The sequence below is a fragment of the Arachis hypogaea genome, chromosome 12, assembly GCF_003086295.3.
Source record: "Arachis hypogaea cultivar Tifrunner chromosome 12, arahy.Tifrunner.gnm2.J5K5, whole genome shotgun sequence".
Taxonomy (NCBI): domain Eukaryota; kingdom Viridiplantae; phylum Streptophyta; class Magnoliopsida; order Fabales; family Fabaceae; genus Arachis; species Arachis hypogaea.
Window position 1 is genome coordinate 98097466 of NC_092047.1, and position 22429 is coordinate 98119894.

A 22429-nucleotide genomic window follows, 5' to 3' on the forward strand; every position below is an offset into this window, starting at 1 on the left:
TTAGCCTTCATGATTTTGTTAAGGTAGTCTCTGAGCCTTAGGTATTGATCTTTCTCTGTTTCCTCGATAACTTCCTTGGCTTTGACCATAGCCCTAAACATCATCCTCTCGTTGACTGAGATGTCATACTCCACTTTAAACCATTCCTGTGCCTCTCTCTGCAGCATGTTGGGATGGATCCTCAGCTTTGGGACCAGTTCCTCAGCAACCCAAGCACATGAAACAGATTTACTCTTGTTACTCCTAGGGCACGTATGCTCGTCCACAAATGTCTTTATCTGAAAGGATGCTGGGTAGTTGGTCCTGGCATAGTAGCACAACCAAGGGCAGTCTGGATCATAGCAGATCACCCTACACCTCTTCTTCTCATTCCTAAGGTAGAACACCTGTCTCCCAATTTGTATGTTATACTTCTGCACTGCTGCTTTGAACTGCTCCATGGTCTCAAACTCCATATTCAACTCCAGAGTTATTTTTCTATATGGCGTGTTGGGATTATGTTGAGGAAATACAGGTTCCTCTTCGTCATCAGTTGCAGGGGGGCTACAGAGTTCTTCGGATTCATATTGGTACATCTCAGGTTCACTATCACCATCTTCTCTATTCGGGTTAGGCACCTCTACCCTTGGTGCTTCATCCTCCTTTCCAGGTACAATTCTTTGCCCAGACGGTTGAGGCCTTGGATGATTTCTCCTTGCATTGTCCCTCCCACTAGTTTGTGTTACATTATCTGCTGCAAAGTCAGTTGAGATACATGAGAACTGAAGCAATTTATATTCACATATACTCTAACTTAAAAAAAAAAACTAATTTACCTGTTGGGTTTTCTGTAACAGTTTCCTCTGCCCTTTCCTCATCCACGAAAGGTTTTCGAAATTCAGAACCCCTATTGACACCAGCAACATCATCAGCATTGGTCTCCTCTGTGGGTTCATTCCCAGCTTCAGCTTCTCCATGGTTACTCTCATTTACACCCTCATTCTCGGCAGCTCTTCTTTCTCGGGGTAAACCACTAGGGGCTGGTCTTGGATGTCTCTTTCTAACCTTCTTAGCAGGTTTCTCCGGAGCTGATGCTCCTTCAGTGTCTTTCTCCGCATTTCCGTCATTTGCAGCTTCTTCCCCTGCACCACTCTCACCTTTGTTTGACTCGTTAATATCAACAGTGGCCTCATTTACACCGTCATTCATATTCTCTTTCACAGCCACACTCAACACCATCTCCAATTCATTAACCTCAGCACTGGTCTTATTCACACCATCATTCTCCTTCTCATTAGCATGACCGTCAACCTTATTAGTAACTTCATCCTCCTTGACACTATCACCATTTGGATTGACTTCAACCACACTATCACTACTACCATCAGACACGACTTCTTCATCAATGATTTCAGGGTTTGCGTCAATGGGGTGATCAAAATATAGGTGTACAGTGTTCTCATTCTTCATCGCACTCTCACACATTCTCATGACTTCAGCGTCTGTCCTAAGCACTCTAAGACCCTTACCTAACTCTAAACCAGGTACTAGCCAGTACACCTCATTGTATCCAGGGTAACCCAAGTCTAGAAATAAACCCTCAACAAAGAACAAATTACATGTCTCCACATTCACCCTGTGTATCTCAGTTACTAAACCCCCGTCGTATATCACATTACCATCAACACCCCTTTTCAAGGCACCCATGTGATGATAAACAAAGGTAACTAGACGATCCATCTAAAAAATCGTAGAGGGAAGATACAATGAATAAAACAATCAACATGATAATAATGCTCTCGACAGAAGGCACGTAAATGAGAGTATGGAGTGAAGGTGAACTTACCTCTACGTAGCATTCTTCCTTGCGAAGACTGGGGTTGCGATGATGCCACTACCAACCCCTCCCTGTTGACGCTACAACTTCGACAATGTCTCTCAAATCCTTTTCGTTCTTCTTCGCGCCAAGTAATCAGGGCAACGTCTCTCCCTCTTTACGTGACCTTTCAGTTTTACTCTTAGTGAAACACTAAGTCACAGTAAGTCACCCAGCAGTAACAAGCTTTGTTGATTTGGGATTAGGGCAAAGACTAATGATTTGGGGGCAAATTGAATTCCAATTAACCTAATTTCCACCTAGGCTAGCAAATTAATTAATTAGAAATGACAACTCAATTAAAACATGATTTGTCAGCATAATCCGGTGACCACGTAAGCATTGTCCTAACCGGAGCTTAGGTCCGGCCAGGTTATGAATATGTTTGTCTGATTTTAAAATCAACCAGGTACCATTTTGTCGTTTACAATAGTCAGGTACCGCAATGTCAGCGTTTTAATCTTTCGGGTACTGATTTGGTCATTACCTCAAAATTTTAGTCTCCATTTTCAAAATTTTAATCCCTATGTCCCTATTTTTTGGAAGTACTGAAAGGAGTAAAATTTTGTATCCCAATATGTGTATAAAGTTGCTTCGACCAATATAGAGCATTTTGTCTACACTTTTTCTATAAATAAAGACACAAATATAATTGATCATGTAATGAATTTTAGAATGTAATGACTCCTTAATAGTGCCCCGGTCTTTTTTTAAGGGTTAGAAACATATTGGACTGATATTTTAGGTTTTTAATTTTATCACTTTCAATGAATCATTTTATTCAAGTATTCAAAATGTTTAAAATTGCAACACTAAATAGAGTACCAATTCAATGTTAATTATCTTCGTAGAGTCATTCAAACGATATTGAAGGAACCATTTCCACTGCTGTGCATTTATTCCTGTGGTTTACGCTTAGCATTTTCTTCTAAACTCTTTCTCTCGTCATAAAACTTGTGAAATAAGTTGTTTCTTACTTCCTTCTAGATTTTTCCTATCCTTTGAATCATTACTCACTTTTTTTTTGCCGTTGTCATCCTCCTCATATCGAAAGGTCTGCTAAAAATTTGATACATAATGTGATGCATGTCAACAAAAGGAAAAATAAGGACATATAGATAATATTTTACATAACATAATAAGCTATGAGAATTAACATTATATGAAAATCCCGCTAAATTAGTAAATAATTAGTCAATAAATTAAATTTTAAAAAGGAAAATAAAAAATATGAATATTATATTAAAATAGGATATAGCTCTTTAGAACGAGAATTTTGACACTAATTTCAAAGAATTTGGCCCAAGATTGGGCCGAACGGGCCAAACCGGTCGAATTGGGCCAGTGGGCCCAACTGGACCCATCACTTAAATGAGCTAAAGCTCATCTCCTTCCCCATTCAGCAAAGAAGAATGCTGAATGGTGCACGAAATTATGATCATCAACAATGGCGCCAAAGGACTTGGAGCTCTCAAACGTGAATCACACTTTGTCACAATTCCGCACAACTAACCAGTAAGTGCACTGGGTCGTCCAAGTAATAAACCTTATGTGAGTAAGGGTCGATCCCACGGAAACTGTCGGCTTGAAGCAAGCTATGGTCATCTTGTAAATCTCAGTCAGGCGAATTCAAATGGTTATGGAGGATTGATAATTAAAAGATGAATAAAACATAAAATAAGATAAAGATAGAGATACTTATGTAATTCATTGGTAGGAATTTCAGATAAGCGTATGAAGATGCTTTGTTCCTCCTGAACCTCTGCTTTCCTATTGCCTTCTTCCAATCATTCATACTCATTTCCATGGCAAGCTTTATGTTGGGCATCACCGTTGTCAATGGCTACTTCCCGTCCTCTCAGTGAAAATATTATACGCACGCTGTCACCGCATGGCTAATCATCTGTCGGTTCTCGATCATGTTGGAATAGGATCCATTGATCCTTTTGCGTCTGTCACACGCCCAATAATCGTGAGTTTGAAGCTCATCACAGTCATCCCTTCCCAGATCCTACTCAGAATACCACAGACAAGGTTTAGACGTTCTGGATCTCAGGAATGGCCACCAATAATTCTAGCCTATACCACGAAGGTTCTAATCTTAGATTAGAAACCCAAGAGATACACATTCAAGCTTGTTTGCATGTAGAACGGAAGTGGTTGTCAGTCACGCGTTCATAGGTGAGAATGGTGATGAGTATCACATAATCATCACATTCATCATGTTCTTGGGTGCGAATGAATATCTTGGAGAAGAAATAGACTTGAGTTCAATAGAAAAACAATAGTACTTTGTATTAATTCATGAAGAACAGCAGAGCTCCACACCTTAATCTATGGTGTGTAGAAATTCCACCGTTGAAAATACATAAGAACAAAAGGTCTAGGCATGGCCGAATGGCCAGCCCCCCAAACGTGAACAGGTCTATCAAAAGTATCAAAATACAATAGCAAAATGTCCTATTTATAGAGAACTAGTAGCCTAGGGTTTACAGAAATAAGTAATTAATGCAGAAATCTTCTTCCGGGCCCACTTGGTGTGTGCTTGGGCTGAGCATTGAAGCTTCCATGTGTAGAGACTTTTCTTGGAGTTAAACGCTAGCTTTTGTGCCAGTTTGGGCGTTTAACTCCAGCTTTTGTGCCAGTTCTGGCGTTAAACGCCAGAATTCTTGAGCTGATTTAGAACACCTATTTGGGCCATCAAATCTCAGGCAAAGTATGGACTATTATATATTTCTGGAAAGCCTAGGATGTCTACTTTCCAACGCAATTGAGAGCGCGCCAATTGGGCTTTTGTAGCTCTAGGAAATCTACTTCGAGTGCAGGAAGGTCAGAATCCAACAGCATCTGCAGTCCTTTTTCAGCCTCTGAATCAGATTTTTGCTCAGGTCCCTCAATTTCAGCCAGAAAATACCTGAAATCACAGAAAATTACACAAACTCATAGTAAAGTCCAGAAGAGTGATTTTTATTTAAAAACTAATAAAAACTAATTAAAATATACTAAAAACATACTAAAAATAATGCCAAAAAGCGTATAAATTATCCGCTCATCACAACACCAAACTTAAATTGTTGCTTGTCCCCAAGCAACTGAAAATCAAATAGGATAAAAAGAAAAGAATATACAATGAATTCCAAAAATATCTATGAAGATCAGTATTAATTAGATGAGCGGGGCTTTTAGCTTTTTGCTTCTGAACAGTTTTGGCATCTCACTTTATCCTTTGAAGTTCAGAATGATTGGCTTCTATAGGAACTCAGAATCCAGATAGTGTTATTGATTCTCCTAGTTAAGTATGTTGATTCTTGAACACAGCTACTTTATGAGTCTTGGCCGTGACCCAAATCATTTTGCTTTCCAATATTACCACCGGATACATAAATGCCACAGACACATAACTAGGTGAACCTTTTCAGATTGTGACTCAGCTTTGCTAGAGTCCCCAATTAGAGGTGTCCAGAGCTCTTAAGCACACTCTTTTTTGCTTTTGGACCACGACTTTAACCGCTCAGTCTCAAGTTTTTACTTGACACCTTCACGCCACAAGCACATGGTTAGGGACAGCTTGGTTTAGCTGCTTAGGCCAGGATTTTATTCCTATGGGCCCTCCTATCCACTGATGCTCAAAGCCTTGGATCCTTTTTATTTTACCCTTGCCTTTTGGTTTAAAGGGTTATTGGCTTTTTCTGCTTGCTTTTTCTTTTTCTCTCTTTTTTTCTTTTTTTCTTTTTTGCATTTTTTTCTGCAAGCTTTCTATTCACTGCTTTTTCTTGCTTCAAGAATCAATTTTATGATTTTTCAGATCATCAGATAACATTTCTCCTTTTCCCATCATTCTTTCAAGAGCAAAAAATTTTAACATTCATAAACAATCAAATTCAAAAATATGCACTGTTCATGCATTCTTTCAGAAAAACAATAGTATTGCCACCACATCAAAATAATTAAACTGTTTTAAAATTCGAAATTCATGCACTTCTTTTTCTTTTTCAATAAAAAATATTTTTCATTTAAGAAAGGTGATGGATTCATTTTCATAGCTTTAAGGCATAGACACTTAGACACTAATGATCATGTAATAAAGACACAAACATAAATAAATATAAAGCACAATTTTCGAAAAATAGAAAATAAAGAACAAGGAAATTAAAGAACGGGTCCACCTTAGTGATGGCGGCTTGTTCTTCCTCTTAAAGATCTTATGGAGTGCTTGAGCTCCTCAATGTCTCTTCCTTGCCTTTGTTGCTCCTCTTTCATAGTTCTTTGGTCTTTTCTAATTTCATAGAGGAGGATAGAATATTCTTGGTGCTACACCCTTAGTTGTCCCAAGTTGGAACTTAATTCTCCTAGGGAGGTGTTGATTTACTCCCAATAGTTTTGTGGAGGAAAGTGCATCCCTTGAGGCATCTCAGGGATTTCATGATGAGGAATTTCCTCATGCTCATGGCCATGAGTGGGATCTCTTGTTTGCTCCATCCTTTTCTTAGTGATGGGCTTATCCTCATCAATGAGGATGTCTTCCTCTATGTCAATTCCAGCTGAATTGCAGAGGTGACAAATAAGATGAGGGAAGGCTAACCTTGCCAAAGCAGAGGACTTGTCTGCCACCTTGTAGAGTTCTTGGGATATAACTTCATGAACTTCTACTTCCTCCCTAATCATGATGCTATGAATCATGATAGCCCAGTCTATAGTAACTTCAGACCGGTTGCTAGTGGGAATGATTGAACGTTGGATGAACTCCAACAATTTCCTAGCCATGGGCAACTTCAGACATTGAAGAAGATTTTATAATGAGAAAATTTTGCGCAAGCTAATGCCGCTAATAAACAAACACCCTTTTGAAATGAAAAAAACTTGAACCCTAACATGTACCTACGGAGCAGAAGATAGATCGGTCCTTGTAGAATAGAACGTTCAAGACTTAAAGTCTGTTGTTCCATATCTATTACTAAACCTCGTGGTATCCACGTACAAAACAGACCATTACCAATAAAATAATTAGCACATAGGTGTCGGTCTACTAAGCCAGTCAATCAAGTATGTAGTGTAGAGTCCATGGTATGGTGGAGGACAGGTTTTAGTCCGAGGAGTTCTGTGACCAATGGTGTCTGAATTCTTGCTTTTGACCTCCTATGCCTCATCCATTAAGGTAAAGGGAGGGCTTTCTGACTCGTTTTCTACTCCATCACAGGTATGCCCTTCGCTTGAGGTCATGCCTTCTTAGTTGAACCGGCTTCCCTCTTGAATCTCTCTTCCATTGAGCGCCCTCTTCACAGATGTCTATGACGACTTGGTCCAACCTTTGATCAAAGTTGACCCTTCTAGTGTAGGGGTGTGCATCTCCTTGCATCATGGGCAAGTTGAATGCCAACCTTACATTCTCCGGACTAAAATCTAAACATTTCTCCCGAACCATTGTAAGCCAATTCTTTGGGTCCGGGTTCACACTTTGATCATGGTTCTTGGTGATCCATGCATTGGCATAGAACTCTTGAACCATTAAGATTCCGACTTGTTGAATGGGGTTGGTGAGAATTTACCAACCTCTTCTTCGGATCTCATGTCGGATCTCCGGATATTCGCCCTTTTTGAGCTTAAAAGGGACCTCGGGGATCACCTTCTTCTTGGCCACAACTTCATAGAAGTGGTCTTGATGCACCCTTGAGAGGAATCTCTCCATCTCCCATGACTCAGAGGTGGAAGCTTTTGCCTTCCCTTTCCTCTTTCTAGAGGTTTTTTCGGCCTTTGGTGCCATTAATGGTTATGGAAAATCAAAAAAGCTTTAGCTTTTACCACACCAAACTTAGAAGGTTGCTCATCCTCGAGCAAAAGAAGAAAGAAGAGAGTAGAAGAAGAAGAAGAAATAGAGGAGATGGAGGGGGCTTAGTGTTTCGGCCAAGGGAGAGAAGTAGTGTGTATGTCGTGTGAAAATGAAGGGGTGAAGATGGGTTTATATAGGAGTGGAGAGGGGAGCATGGTTCGGCCATTATGGGTAGGTTTGGGTGGGAAAGTGGTTTGAATTTGAATGGTGAGGTAGGTGGGGTTTTATAAAGGATGGATGTGAGTGGTGAAGAGAATGGTGGGATTTGATAGGTGAGGGGTTTTTGGGGAAGAGGTATTAAGGTCATTGGTGAATGGGTAAAGAAGAGAGAGAGAAGTGGGGTAGGTGGGGATCCTGTGGGGTCCACAGATCCTGAGGTGTCAAGGATATCTCATCCCTGCACCAAGTGGCGTGCAAAAATGCCCCTATCTGCCAATCCTAGCGTTAAACGCCAGGCTGCTGCCCATTTCTGGCGTTTAACGCCAGCTTCTTGCCCATTCCTGGCGTTAAACGCCAGTCTAGTGCCCATTTCTGGCGTTAAACGCCCAGAATGGTGCCAGATTGGGCGTTTAACGCCCATTCTACTACCCTTACTAGCGTTTAAACGCCAGTAAGTTTCTCCTCCAGGGTGTTCTGTTTTTAATACTGTTTTTCCTTCTGTTTTTGCTTTTTCAATTATTTTTGTGACTTCACATGATCATCAACCTACAGAAAACATAAAATAACAAAAGAAAATAGAAATTTAACATAGATAATTAAAGATTGGGTTGCCTCTCAACAAGCGCTTCTTTAATGTCAATAGCTTGACAGTGGGCTCTCATGGAGCCTCACAGATGTTCAGAGCAATGTTGGAACCTCCCAACACCAAACTTAAAGTTTGGTTGTGGCCTCCCAACACCAAACTTAGAGTTTGACTGTGGGGACTCTGTTTGACTCTGTATCGAGAGAAGCTCTTCATGCTTCCTCTCCATGGTTACAGAGGGATATCCTTGAGCTTTAAACACAAGGGAGTCTTCATTCACTTGAATGATCAATTCTCCTCTGTCAACATCAATCACAGCTTTTGCTGTGGCTAGGAAGGGTCTGCCAAGGATGATAGATTCATCCACACACTTCCCAGTCTCTAGGATTATGAAATCAGTAGGGATCTAGTGGTCTTCAACCTTTACCAAGACATCCTCTACAAGTCCATAAGCCTGTTTCTTTGAATTGTCTGCCATCTCCAGTGAGATTCTTGCAGCTTGTACCTCAATGATCCCTAGCTTTTCCATTACAGAGAGAGGCATGAGGTTTATGCTTGACCCTAGGTCACACAGAGCCTTCTCAAAGGTCATGGTGCCTATGGTACAAGGTATTGAGAACTTTTCAGGATCTTGTCTCTTCAGAGGTAATCTCTGCCGTCAAGTCATCCAGTTCTTTGATGAGCAAGGGGGTTCTTCCTCCCAGGTCTCATTACCAAATAACTTGGCATTTAGCTTCATGATTGCTCCAAGATACTTAGCAACTTGCTCTTCTGTAACATCTTCATTCTCTTCAGAGGAAGAATACTCATTAGAGCTCATGAATGACAAAAGTAAATTCAATGGAATCTCTATGGTCTCAATGTGAGCCTCAGATTCCCATGGTTCCTCATTAGGGAACTCCTTAGAGCCCAGTGGACGTCCATTGAGGTCTTCCTCAGTGGAAATCACTGCCTCTTCCTCCTCTTCAAGTTTGGCCATGTGAGATGTGGTTATGGCCTTGCACTCTCTTTTTGGATTCTCTTCTGTATTGCTTGGGAGAGTACTAGGAGGGAGTTCAGTAATTTTCTTACTCAGCTGACCCACTTGTGCCTCCAAATTTCTAATGGCAGACCTTGTTTCAGTCATGAAACTTGAGTGGTTTTAATTAGATCAGAGATTATAATTGCTAAGTCAGAGTGGCTCTACTTAGAATTCTCTGTCTGTTGCTGAGAAGATGATAGAAAAGGCTTGCTATTGCTAAACCTGTTTCTTCCACCATCATTGTTGTTGAAACCTTGTTGAGGTCTCTGTTGATCCTTCCATGAGAGGTTTGGATGATTTCTCCATGAAGGGTTATAGGTGTTTCCATAGGGTTCTCCCATGTAATTCACCTCTTCCATTGCTGGGTTCTCAGAATCATAAGCTTCTTCTTCAGGGGAAGCTTCCTTAGTACTGCCTGGTGCAGCTTGCATTCCAGACTGACTTTGAGAAATTATATTGACTTGCTGAGTCAATATTTTATTCTACGCCAGTATGGCATTCAGAGTATCAATCTCAAGAACTCATTTCTTCTGATTTGTCCCATTATTCACAGGGTTCCTTTCAGAAGTGTACATGAATTGGTTATTTGCAACCATCTCATTGAGTTCCTGAGCTTCTGCAGGCGTCTTCTTCAGATGAAGAGATCCTCCAGCAGAGCTGTCCAATGACATCTTGGACAGTTCAGACAGACCATCATAGAAGATACCTATGATGCTCCATTCTGAAAGCATGTCAGAAGGACACCTTCTGATCAATTTCTTGTATCTTTCCCAAGCTTCATAGAGGGATTCTCCTTCCTTCTGTCTGAAGGTTTGGACTTCCACTCTAAGCTTGCTCAATTTTTGAGGTGGAAAGAACTTTGCCAAGAAGGCATTGACTAGCTTTTCCCAAGAGTTCAGGCTTTCTTTAGGTTGTGAATCCAACCATGTTCTAGCTCTGTCTCTTACAGCAAAAGGAAAAAGCATAAGCTTTTAGACCTCGGGATCAACCCCGTTGGTCTTGACACTGTCACAGATTTGCAAAAATTCAGCTAAGAACTGATGAGGATCTTCCAATGAAAGTCCATGAAACTTGCAATTCTGTTGCATCAGAGAAACTAATTGAGACTTAAGCTCAAAGTTGTTTGCTCTAATGGCAGGGATTGAGATGCTTCTCCCATAGAAGTCGGGAGTAGGTGCAGTAAAGTCACCAAGCACCTTCCTTGTATTGTTGGCATTGTTGTTGTTTTTGGCTGCCATGGCTTCTTCTTGTTTGAAAAGCTCTGTTAGGCCCTCTAGAGAGAATTGTGCTTTAGCTTCTCTCAGCTTTCTCTTCAAGGTCCTTTCGGGTTCAGGATCAGCCTCAACCAGAATGTCTTTGTCCTTACTCCTACTCATATGAAAGAGAGAAAAAGAAAGTATAGAATCCTCTATGTCACAGTATAGAGATTCCATGAAGTGTCAGAGAAAAAGAAGAGTAGAAGGAGAAGGTAGATAGAAGAGAATTCGAACTTATCAAGAATGATAGAGCTCGAATTGCACCTTGAGGAGGAGTGTTAGTCCCTTAAATAGAAGGCTGTGAGAAGATGGGAAGAATTTTTGAAATTAAAGTAAAAGATTTTTAAAATAATAAAAAGAAATTTGAAAATTTGATTGAGATTTTCGAAAATTAAGATTGGGAAAGAAATTAAGTAATTTTGAAAAAGATTTTGAAATTGGAAATTAGAAAGATATGATTGAAAATTAATTTTAAAAAGATGTGATTGAAAAAGATATGATTGAGAAGATATGATTGAAAATCAAATTAAAAAAAAAGAAAGTTTTAAAATTAAAGTCGATTACTTGACTAACAAGAAATTAGAAGATATGATTCTAGAATTAAAACTTTTAATCCTTTCTTAATAGGCAAGTAACAACTAGAAAATCTTGAATTAAATTATTAATTGTAGCAAGGATTTTCGAAAATAGTAATAAATAAAAAAATTGAAAAAAAATTGATTTTGAAGAGATATGATTGAAAAGATATGATTTGAAAAAGATTTGATTTTGAAAAATTATGAAAATTTGAAAAAGATTTGAATTAAAAACAAAATCTTCCCTCTAGTGTCATCCTGGCGTTAAACGCCCAGAATGGCATCCATTCTGGCGTTTAACGCCCAAAATCCTACCTTTTTGGGCGTTAAACGCCCAGCCAGGTACCCTGGCTGGCGTTTAAACGCCAGTTTTCCTTCTTCATTGGGCGTTTTGAATGCCCAGCTTTTTCTATTTAATTCCTCTGCTGAATGTTCTGAATCTTCAATTCTCCGTGTTATTGACTTGAAAAGACACAATTTAAAATTTTTTTGAATTTTTAAATGATGAGAAACAATAATAAAAAGAATGCAGCTAAGATCAAATAAACAATGCATGCAAGACACCAAACTTAGAAGTTTGTATACTAAGGACTATAGCAATTTGAAAATGCATATAAGAAACAACAAAAGACACAAAATAAGAGAAATTAAAGATCAGAGCACTGAAATCATCAAGAGCAACTTGAAGATCAATGAAGAACACAATGCATGAAATTTTCGAAAATTAGAAGAATAAAGACATGCGATTGACACCAAACTTAAAATTAGACACTAGACTCAAACAAGAAACATAAAATATTTTTGATTTTATGATTTTATAATTTTTTTTGTGATTTTTGAAACTTATATAGAAAAGAAAATAAAGAGAATCAAAACTTTTAATAAGAATTCCAGGAATCATGCAATGTTAGTCTAAAGCTTCAGTCCAAAAAGGATTAGACATGGCTAGTCAAGCTTCAGCAGGACATTACATTCAACAGCTAAATTGATGAGAATCAATCAGCTTTTGTGATGATAAGAACATCACCTTGAAACTCTAGAATTCATTCTTAAAAATTCTGAAAAATAAAAAGAAAAGTACCTAATCTAAGCAACAAGATGAACCGTCAGTTGTCCAAACTCGAACAATCCCTGGCAACGGCGCCAAAAACTTGGTGCACAAAATTGTGATCATCAACAATGGCACCAAAGGACTTGGAGCTCTCAAACATGAATTATACTTTGTCACAATTCCGCACAACTAACCAGCAAGTGCACTGGGTCGTCCAAGTAATAAACCTTACGTGAGTAAGGGTCGATCCCACGGAGACTGTCGGCTTGAAGCAAGCTATGGTCATCTTGTAAATCTCAGTCAGGCGGATTCAAATGGTTATGGAGGATTGATAATTAAAAGATGAATAAAACATAAAATAAGATAAAGATAGAGATACTTATGTAATTCATTGGTAGGAATTTCAGATAAGCGTATGAAGATGCTTTGTTCCTCCTGAACCTCTGCTTTCCTATTGCCTTCTTCCAATCATTCATACTCCTTTCCATGGCAAGCTTTATGTTGGGCATCACCGTTGTCAATGACTAGTTCCCGTCCTCTCAGTGAAAATGTTCTACGCACGCTGTCACCGCACGGCTAATCATCTGTCGGTTCTTGATCATGTTGGAATAGGATCCATTGATCTTTTTGCGTCTGTCACACGCCCAACAATTGCGAGTTTGAAGCTCATCACAGTCATCCCTTCCCAGATCCTACTCAGAATACCACAGACAAGGTTTAGACGTTTCGGATCTCAGGAATGGCCGCCAATAATTCTAGCCTATACCACGAAGGTTCTAATCTTAGATTAGAAACCCAAGAGATACACATTCAAGCTTGTTTGCATGTAGAACGGAAGTGGTTGTCAGTCATGCGTTCATAGGTGAGAATGGTGATGAGTGTCACATAATCATCACATTCATCATGTTCTTGGGTGCGAATGAATATCTTGGAGAAGAAATAGACTTGAGTTGAATAGAAAAATAATAGTACTTTGTATTAATTCATGAAGAACAGCAGAGCTCCACACCTTAATCTATGGTGTGTAGAAACTCCACCATTGAAAATACATAAGAACAAAAGGTCTAGGCATGGCCGAATGGCCAGCCCCCCAAACGTGAAAAGGTCTATCAAAAGTATCAAAATACAATAGCAAAATGTCCTATTTATAGAGAACTAGTAGCCTAGGGTTTACAGAAATAAGTAATTAATGCAGAAATCTTCTTCCGGGCCCACTTGGTGTGTGCTTGGGCTGAGCATTGAAGCTTCCATGTGTAGAGACTTTTCTTGGAGTTAAACGCCAGCTTTTGTGCCAGTTTGGGCGTTTAACTCCAGCTTTTGTGCCAGTTCTGGCGTTAAACGCCAGAATTCTTGAGCTGACTTGGAACGCCTGTTTGGGTCATCAAATCTCAGGAAAAGTATAGACTATTATATATTGCTGGAAAGCCCAGGATGTCTACTTTCCAACGCAATTGAGAGCGTGCCAATTGGGCTTCTATAGCTCCAGAAAATTCACTTCGAGTGTAGGGAGGTCAGAATCCAACAGCATCTGCAGTCCTTTTTCAGCCTCTGAATCAGATTTTTGCTCAGGTCCCTCAATTTCAGCCAGAAAATATATGAAATCACAGAAAAATATACAAACTCATAGTAAAGTCCAGAAGAGTGATTTTTATTTAAAAACTAATAAAAATATAATAAAAACTAATTAAAATATACTAAAAACATACTAAAAACAATGCCAAAAAGCGTATAAATTATCCGCTCATCACTAAACACAGCCAAGGGAAGAGGAGAGCTTCTAAACCCTAAGCTCACTTTAATCCACCGTAATTTCTTCATCCGAGCTCCGATCACCACACCGTTTGCGGCTACGCGTTCACCACGTCGAGCTCTATGATTCTACCAGAACAATTTCATAGATAAGCCACAATCTCACCTCAGTCTTCTACCCGCTTTGATTTTTGAAAATTATGAGCCCCTATATTGAGATTTTGTCAATTTTGGTATTCTAGGTTTGATTTAGCTTGCGGAGCTTATCAGGCTTGAGTTGTTTTGTCCGTGGGTGTGGTAAGGATCACTAACCTTAGCCAATTCTTGATTTTAGTATGTAAATTCTGAATTTTGAAGTATATATGTATGATATGTGTGAACTAGGTATATATATATATATATATATATAAATTGAATTATGGACATTTGGAGGCTTGGTGGAGGATTGGTGCCAATGTTTTGGTGATCTTGGAACTTGTGGGGCTGTGTGTGTGCATTTAGTGATTGCCTTGGACAAACGTGAAAATCGATCAAGTTATGGTTTATGTTTCACGTATATAATATATAATATTCTATGAAGACTTCGGCTAGATAACCATAGGATAGGATTTGAATGCATGTGTATGTCAAATTGTTTAGTGCCTTGAGAATAACGATGAATTAAGCTAATAGTTGATTGTTGTTTGATGATGGATATGGAGAAAGCAATATTGAATGATGTGTTGATGAGAAATGGCAAGTTGATGGTAATGGTCTTCTATGGACAATGGATTGTAGATGATTTTGTTGTTGTAGATACGATGTTGATATACTAGAAATTGTGAAAAGAAAATGGGGTTTGATGTGTGGTGATTGAATGTGGAATGATGTTGTATGATATTGTTTAAGTTGGAGTTGAATTTGCATGTTATAGGTTGATTTTGAAAGGTCATTTATTGGAAAATTGAGGTTTTGAAGTTTTGTAAAAATTAGTTTTTGGTCGAATTTCGACAAGTCATAACTTGGCTTCTGGACCTTCAAATGATTTCAAACTTGATTCAAATGAGAATTGGGTCCGTGAAGTTTATGCCGTTCGAAGAACGGATGAAAAAATGGTTTAAGACAAAAGAGTTATGCGTGTCAAAAGTTTGGGTTTAAAATGGTGAATCTACAGGTTTCAGACTTAGTAAAATTTTTGGTAAAACGTACGCCCACGCGTACTTGTGGGCTACGCGTACGCGTGAGATGAGACTTTTGCGTACATGTAACCCTCATTCGCATATGGTAGCTTCTACCTCTCATGCATGCGTGCGCGAACGAGCCTATGCGTACGCATAATGGGCTAAATTTGCATGCCCATGCGTACGCGTGGCCGACGCGTGTGCGTGTAATGAACGGATTTTTGCTAGTCTAGTAAAGAATTTCACAAATAAATTCCTGTTGCTAGTATAGTTTCTAAATCAACAAAGAATCCTTTCATACAAAAAATTGGTTGTCACTAAAGCAAACCCAATAAAATTAAACCGAAGTATTTAAACCTCGGGTCGTCTCTCAAGAAATTGCAGGGAAGTGTATTTATTATTGGTTATGAGATAGTATCTTTTTAGGTTTTCAAAATAAGGAACAAGGAATGTAAATTATAAGAAAATAAACTAATAATTAATAAAGCTCTTGGCAAGGTATGAGAATTAGACGTCCTATCCTAGTTATCCTTATCAATTGTGATGAGAATTGTCCATTGCTCCCACTTAGTTAACCCTCTAATTATGAAGAAAAGTCAAGTGGATGAATCAATTTGATTCCTTAAGTCCTAATCAACTCCTAAGGAAAGACTAGCTTTAGAGGGATCCAAATCAACTAGCAACTTTCAATTATCAATCAACAAGGGAGTTTGATAACTCAAGTGTCACCAATTACTCAACCAAAGCCAAAAGGAGAGAAATCTAAATTAAATTGAAAGCATCAATAACATAAATTGAAGAAAGTAATCATAAATATGAAACACCTCAAATTGCATTAAATAGAAAATCAAATTAAACATGAGAATTCATAAACCAAATAGCAACATAAAGTAATCAATAGGGGAAATAGATAAACTAGAATACTAAAACAAATAAAAGTAGAAGAGAAACTAAATTAAAGAAACATTGAATCTAGAATTGAGAAGAAATAACCCAAAAACTAAGAGAAATCCTAAAACCTAGAGAGAGGAGAGAGTCCCTCTCTCTAGAAAATCATATCTAAAACCTAAATTATGTGAATGAATTGATGTATGAATGAATGAATGATTTTCCCACTCTGTAGCCTCTAATCTGTGTTTTCTAGGCCAAAAACTGGGTTAAAAACAGTCCAGAAATTGCCCCCAGCGATTTCTGATACATCCAGCACGCGGCTCTGTCACGCGTACGCGTCGCCCACATGTACGCGTGGATTGAACTTTTGCAAGGTCACGCATACGCGTGCCCCACGCGTGCGCGTCGCTTAACATCATGACAACTATATTAAATTATATATCATTTTGAAGCCCCAGATGTTAGCTTTTCAACGCAACTAGAACTGCCTCATTTGGACCTCTGTAGCTCAAGTTATGGTTGATTTAGTACGAAGAGGTCATGCTTGACAGCTTTGCGATTCCTTCAATTTCCCGTATTCCTTCCACTTTTACATGCTTCCTTTCCATCCTCTAAGCCATTCCTGCCCTGTAAACCCTGAAATCACTTAACACACATATCACGGTATCTAATGGTAATAAGAGATGATTAAACATAGCAAATTTAAGGCCAAAGAGGCATATTTTCAATCATATAACAAAATTAGGAAGGATTTGTAAAACCATGCAAATTGTATAAATAAGTGTGCAAAGACTTCATAAAAACCACTCAATTTAGCACAAGATAAACCATAAAATAGTGGTTTATCAGCGTGACTTGGGTTTTATGCGTACGCAAGTTTCTCATACGCGACCATGCACTTTTGCCTGGCACATATGCGTATGCGTAATTAGGGGATGCATCCGCCTCTTGACCTAAACGCGTACCGATATGTACGCGTGACCCACGCGTATGTGTGATCCACGCGTACGCGTGGCCCCTGTTTTCTGCAAAATTGGATTTTAAGTTTTAAACCAAATTTTAAACTTCTAAACATCTATTTTCATTCTTTACTCATAAAATATGATAGTAAACCTAGTAATTAGCTGAAGCTAGGAAATTGAAGTAACTTGGGGATGAAGAAAATGGTAAACATGATGAATTATAAGAGAATGATGTGAATGCTGGAAGAATATATGATGACATGGCCATGATGAATGATTATGGATTGGATATGAATGTTATAAATATTAATGTGGCTTTTGAATTTAATTTTATCTGAGATACAAGTTTCCCTGGGTACAGAATCGTGGCTTGCCACCACGTGTTCCAGGTTGAGACTCGATACTCTGTTGACCCTACGACATAAGGGTAACCTGTAATACCCTAATTAGCCTAAGCCTTACCTCGCATCGTAAAACAAATGTTAATTAGAGGTCACGACAGTTCTAAAGCTCATACGTATAATATATAGAAGAATAATATAATCTAGAAGCCCGATGAAAGATATAGCTCAAATATTGGATTTGAAAAGCGCAAAACGTACTAACGAAGCTACTAGCTCGACACACAAGAAACAGATAAGATATAAACAAGGTAATAGTACAATAGTATAATATCATAAGAAACTAGCCTCGATTCGAGGAGTTTAAGCCGGCTAGCCATATACAGACCAAATATAAACCTGACAGTTTAAAAATAGCTTATACAAGTTTTTCTCTCATAATACAAGCCTCTAGGCTAAACAAAATACAAAAAAGAGATGTATAAACAGATAAACCAAAAAGACTTCAAAAGAATCCAAGATCCTTCGCTCCTGTCACCATCTAAAGCAACTTACCGAGGTGGGTTGCGACCTGCATCTGAAAAACACAACAAAGATATGGTATGAGAACCGGAGGTTCTCAGTATGGTAACAGTTCCCAGTGATGTAGGATATAAGACCCCGAGACGCCAAAGGCAATCCTAAGCTCCATATCCATCACAAGATTCAAGCATAAAGCATTCTAAAACAAATAAGCATGACATAAACCTCATTATAAATAAACTGGTAAATCTATCTTAAGGGATTTTTATTCTAACCAACACCTCTGTCCCACAGCCTTCACCATCCTATCCTCCATGCGATCCAATCGCCACCGCCTTCCGAACCTCCTCAATCCCAGTAGAAAGCACAGTTAATAACAATGCAAGTAATTCACAAGTAAAAGCATACAAGGCAAGTAGATCAAGTAAGCAAATAGACATGTTATTCAATTAGGCATACAATTACAAGTCGGCAAAGCAAACAAACAGATAGAAAATGCATATGATGAATGCCTTCCCTACTGGCTGTGATATCACATTATCGGTTCAACTGCCAACCCGAGACATCTCCATGGAGATGTCGCCCTTTGGATTTCTCATATGGGAACCCCCGATATATAGTACCCGGATCACTATCCAGGTACCGGCGCCTGCTCGCCCTTAGATCCGAATGGATCCGAGCGGGATACTCTTGCCTCAGACCTCACATCTCAACGTAAGCGGGACGAACCACCACCCTTACGCCGCCGCCGCTACCTCAACAGGCAAGATCCAACCCCGTCCCTGCCAGGCGCATAGCGTCTCATAATCTCAGTAAAAATATTATTTCAGTGGTTTTCAGAAAATATTTTCAGTATGCAGAGATCCATCGTCTCAATCCGAGTCCTCGACTCAGCTCGACGACTGTCCATTCATAACTCAGTTTCCAATGTCAAAAGTTCATCATTCCTTATCTCATATATCACTTATCCTCCACCCAACATCAAATCATTCTCAGCACGCCAGAAACATAGGCCTCCGTTTTCTAATTTATCATAAAACCGTGTTCTAGAAACCTTAAGTTACATCTCGTGTTCTAATACTCAAAACTAGGCCCAAAAGTCTTAAAATGGTGTTAAAAAAGCTTACAACCTTGTTAGGAAGGTAGAATAGTTGAAAACAAATAAAATTTTGAGAAACAGGACGTGTACGGCCGCACAAGGGTCTGTGCGTGTGCACATTCCTGAGAGTTCTAAAATGCGTGCATACGCACACCCTGTGCGTACGCATAGGTGTCAATTTTTACAAGGATATGTGCACTCGCACAACCTGTGACAGCGCCCCCAACAGACTGACCTTCTCGACGTGTGCGTCCGCACAGACCCGTGCGTCCGCACAGGTTGAAGTTTTCCCTTGGATATGTGCGCGCACAAAGTATGCTGGCGCTGCGAACAGAACGCACTTCCCTGCCTGTGCGTATGCACAGGTGTGTGCGTCTGCATAGGTCAAAATATTTGCAGGGTGTGCGTCCGCACGAGGGTGTGCGCCCGCACATATCAGAAATCATGAAATTCTGCAACTTTGCAGAATTTCAGATTTTTAAAACCAACTTTGAAGGATCATAACTTCCTCTACAAAATTCCAATTTTCAAAAACTTTATATCGATTTAAAGGGTTTTCAAAGATCTTTAATGATAAATAAATTTCAATCAATTTCGAAAACCGAGGTAAAAGTTATGATCGTACAAGGTTCATCAAAAATCCAATTTTTACCTAACTTCACAATTTACACAATTTCTTACCATACACATTCCAAACCATACCATACCATTCCAAACCCCCTTCTCTCATCATAATTTACCTTTTGTATCATATCCCACCAATCATACTACAATTTCTTTCATCTTTTATTATTCTCAACTTCATTTATCACATATATATAACATATCCACCAATCATCATAATCTCATTACCAATTCTCATTACCAACTCAACCAAGATTCATATTCACAATCAACAATACTCATGCATCTAATCTATCATATTTCAACTTCATCATGTAATCAAAACAACACATCAATACATTATACCTCATCAACACAAACAATCATCAACAACATACAATTTACAAACCTATCCTATAGGTCACTAGCCTAAGTGTTCATGAATATTATATAGTACATAGAGAAAACCGATACCATACCTTGGCCGATTTTCTTTATGCACCCAAATTCTAACTTAGCACAAAGAGGCTTCCAACCACAATCCAAGCTTTCAATTCCACTCCAATGAGCACAAATAAGTTCCAAAAGCTCCCAAAGCCACAATAAGCAAACTATATACATATAAATCACCTCAAATCAACATAGGGTTCCAATTAAACATAAATTCACAAGGGTTTAGTGGCTTTTACCTTTTTGCACAGATTTACTAGCAAGAATCCAGGGCTAAGCAAGGATTAGAGCAAACCTAAACATCCAAAATCACAAAACTCATTTAATCAAAAACCCTATAAATCCGAAATTTTGAGGAGAGAAACTGAGAGGAATTCGAGCTTTCCTTACCAGTTTCTTATATGGGTTTTGTAGAGCTCTCCACGAGAAACGCGTAGCCGCAAACGATGCGGCGATCGGAGCTCTCTAGCTCAAGATATGAGCTTTGGAAGAAGATGATGAATAATAACCATGGGGTTTCTCTCTTCCTCTCTTCAATTCAGCATGAGTGTGGGTGTGTTTAGTGTTGTGGCTGACTTGGTTCATTTAATGAGCCTTTTATATGTTGGGCTTGGGCCCAACTTGGGCCCGGTCCAACCCGTTAATATTTTTAGCCCGTTTGGCCCAACTTCGGGCCAAGCCTTTAAAATTAATGCCCGATTTTCTATTTTTAACATTTTTCTAAGGTTTTTGCCAGTTTTCACTTTTCTCATGCGTTACCGGGCATACTTGAACCGGTTCAACCGGTTCAACTACCGGTTCGCAGTTTTTCACGGTTTTTTGTAGAAAGCACATTTTCTGACTCAGAAAAACCCACTGAGTCCAAAAATAACCTTTAAATCCTCAAATTCTCACTCTAACTTTTCAAAGTCTAATTTGAGCAATTAATCACTTAATTAACTGGCTATTTAGTTGCGGTTTTTACATTCTCCCCACCAAATAAGAAATTTTGCCCTCAAAATTTGAATTACCTGAGAAAAGCTTAGGATAATCCTTTCGCATCTCAGACTCCAATTCCCAAGTGTGCTCCTCTACTCCTGTTCACTCCCAAGCAACTTTAACCAATGGGACATCCTTTCCTCGCAGCTTCTTTACATTAGTGTCATCGATCCTCACTGGCGTTACTTGGAAAGTCAAGTTCTCTTCCAACTCGACCGATTCAGGCTCCAACACATGAGTCGCATCTAACGTGTACTTACGGAGTTGTGACACGTGGAATACGTCATGCAAGTTAGACAGATGAGGTGGCAAAGCGACTTGATACGCCACCGGCCCGAATCTCTTCAGAATCTCAAATGGTTTTATGTATCTTGGGTTCAACTTCTTGGTCTTGATTGCTCTTCCAATCCCAGTTGTCGGTGTAACCTTAAGGAATACGTGTTCTCCTACTTCAAACTCTAACGGTTTCCTTCTCTGATCCGCATAACTCTTTTGTTGACTCTGAACAGTCAAAATTCTTTCTCGTATTCTCTTAATCTTCTCAGTAGTCTCTGCTACCACATCTAGACCCAATACACTTGCTTCACCAGATTCATACCAAAAAAGTGGAGACTGGCACTTCTGCCCATACAAAGCCTCATACGAAGCCATCCCAATACTCGCATGAAAACTGTTGTTATATGCGAACTCCACCAACGGCATGTAACGATCCCAACTCCCGGGTTGATCCAACACACATGCTCTCAACATATCTTTCAACGTCTGAATAGTCCTTTCCGACTGTCCATCAGTTTGTGGATGATATGCGGTACTAAGACATAGCTTCGTACCAAAAGCTCTTTGGAAAGCTCCCCAAAACCTTGATGTGAATCGGGGATCACAGTCTGATACTATGCTTGACGGCACACCATGCAACCTTACTATCTCTTTGATATAAAATCTTGCTAACTCCTCCATAAAACATTTTAATCGGATAAGCAGAAAATGAGCGAATTTGGTTAAGCGATCCACGATGACCCAAATCGCATCAAATCCCGACCTAGTCCTCGGTAAACCGGTCACAAAATTCATCGCAATTCCTTCCCACTTCCACTGAGGAATCTCAAGAGGTTGTAGCATTCCTGACAGTTTCTGGTGCTCAATCTTTACCTTCTGGCAAGTTAAACACTTGGATACTACTGTTGCTACATCACCCTTCATCCCAGGCCATCAGAACATCCTCTTCAAGTCATAATACATCTTCGTGTTTCCGGGATGAATAGAAAACCCACTGTTGTGAGCTTCCGACAACAAATCTTACCTCAAACTTCCTACATTCGATATGCAAATTCTTCCCTTGTACCTCCA

General features: G+C 39.2%; 1 non-coding gene across 1 annotated transcript; it reads left to right on the plus strand.

Moving 5' to 3' along the window:
- Window positions 1-10170: 10170 nt before the first annotated feature.
- LOC112731368 (small nucleolar RNA R71) lies at window positions 10171-10278 on the plus strand. Its single transcript, XR_003167149.1, has one exon. It is a non-coding gene; the product is annotated as a small nucleolar RNA R71 (small nucleolar RNA).
- Window positions 10279-22429: the final 12151 nt, after the last annotated feature.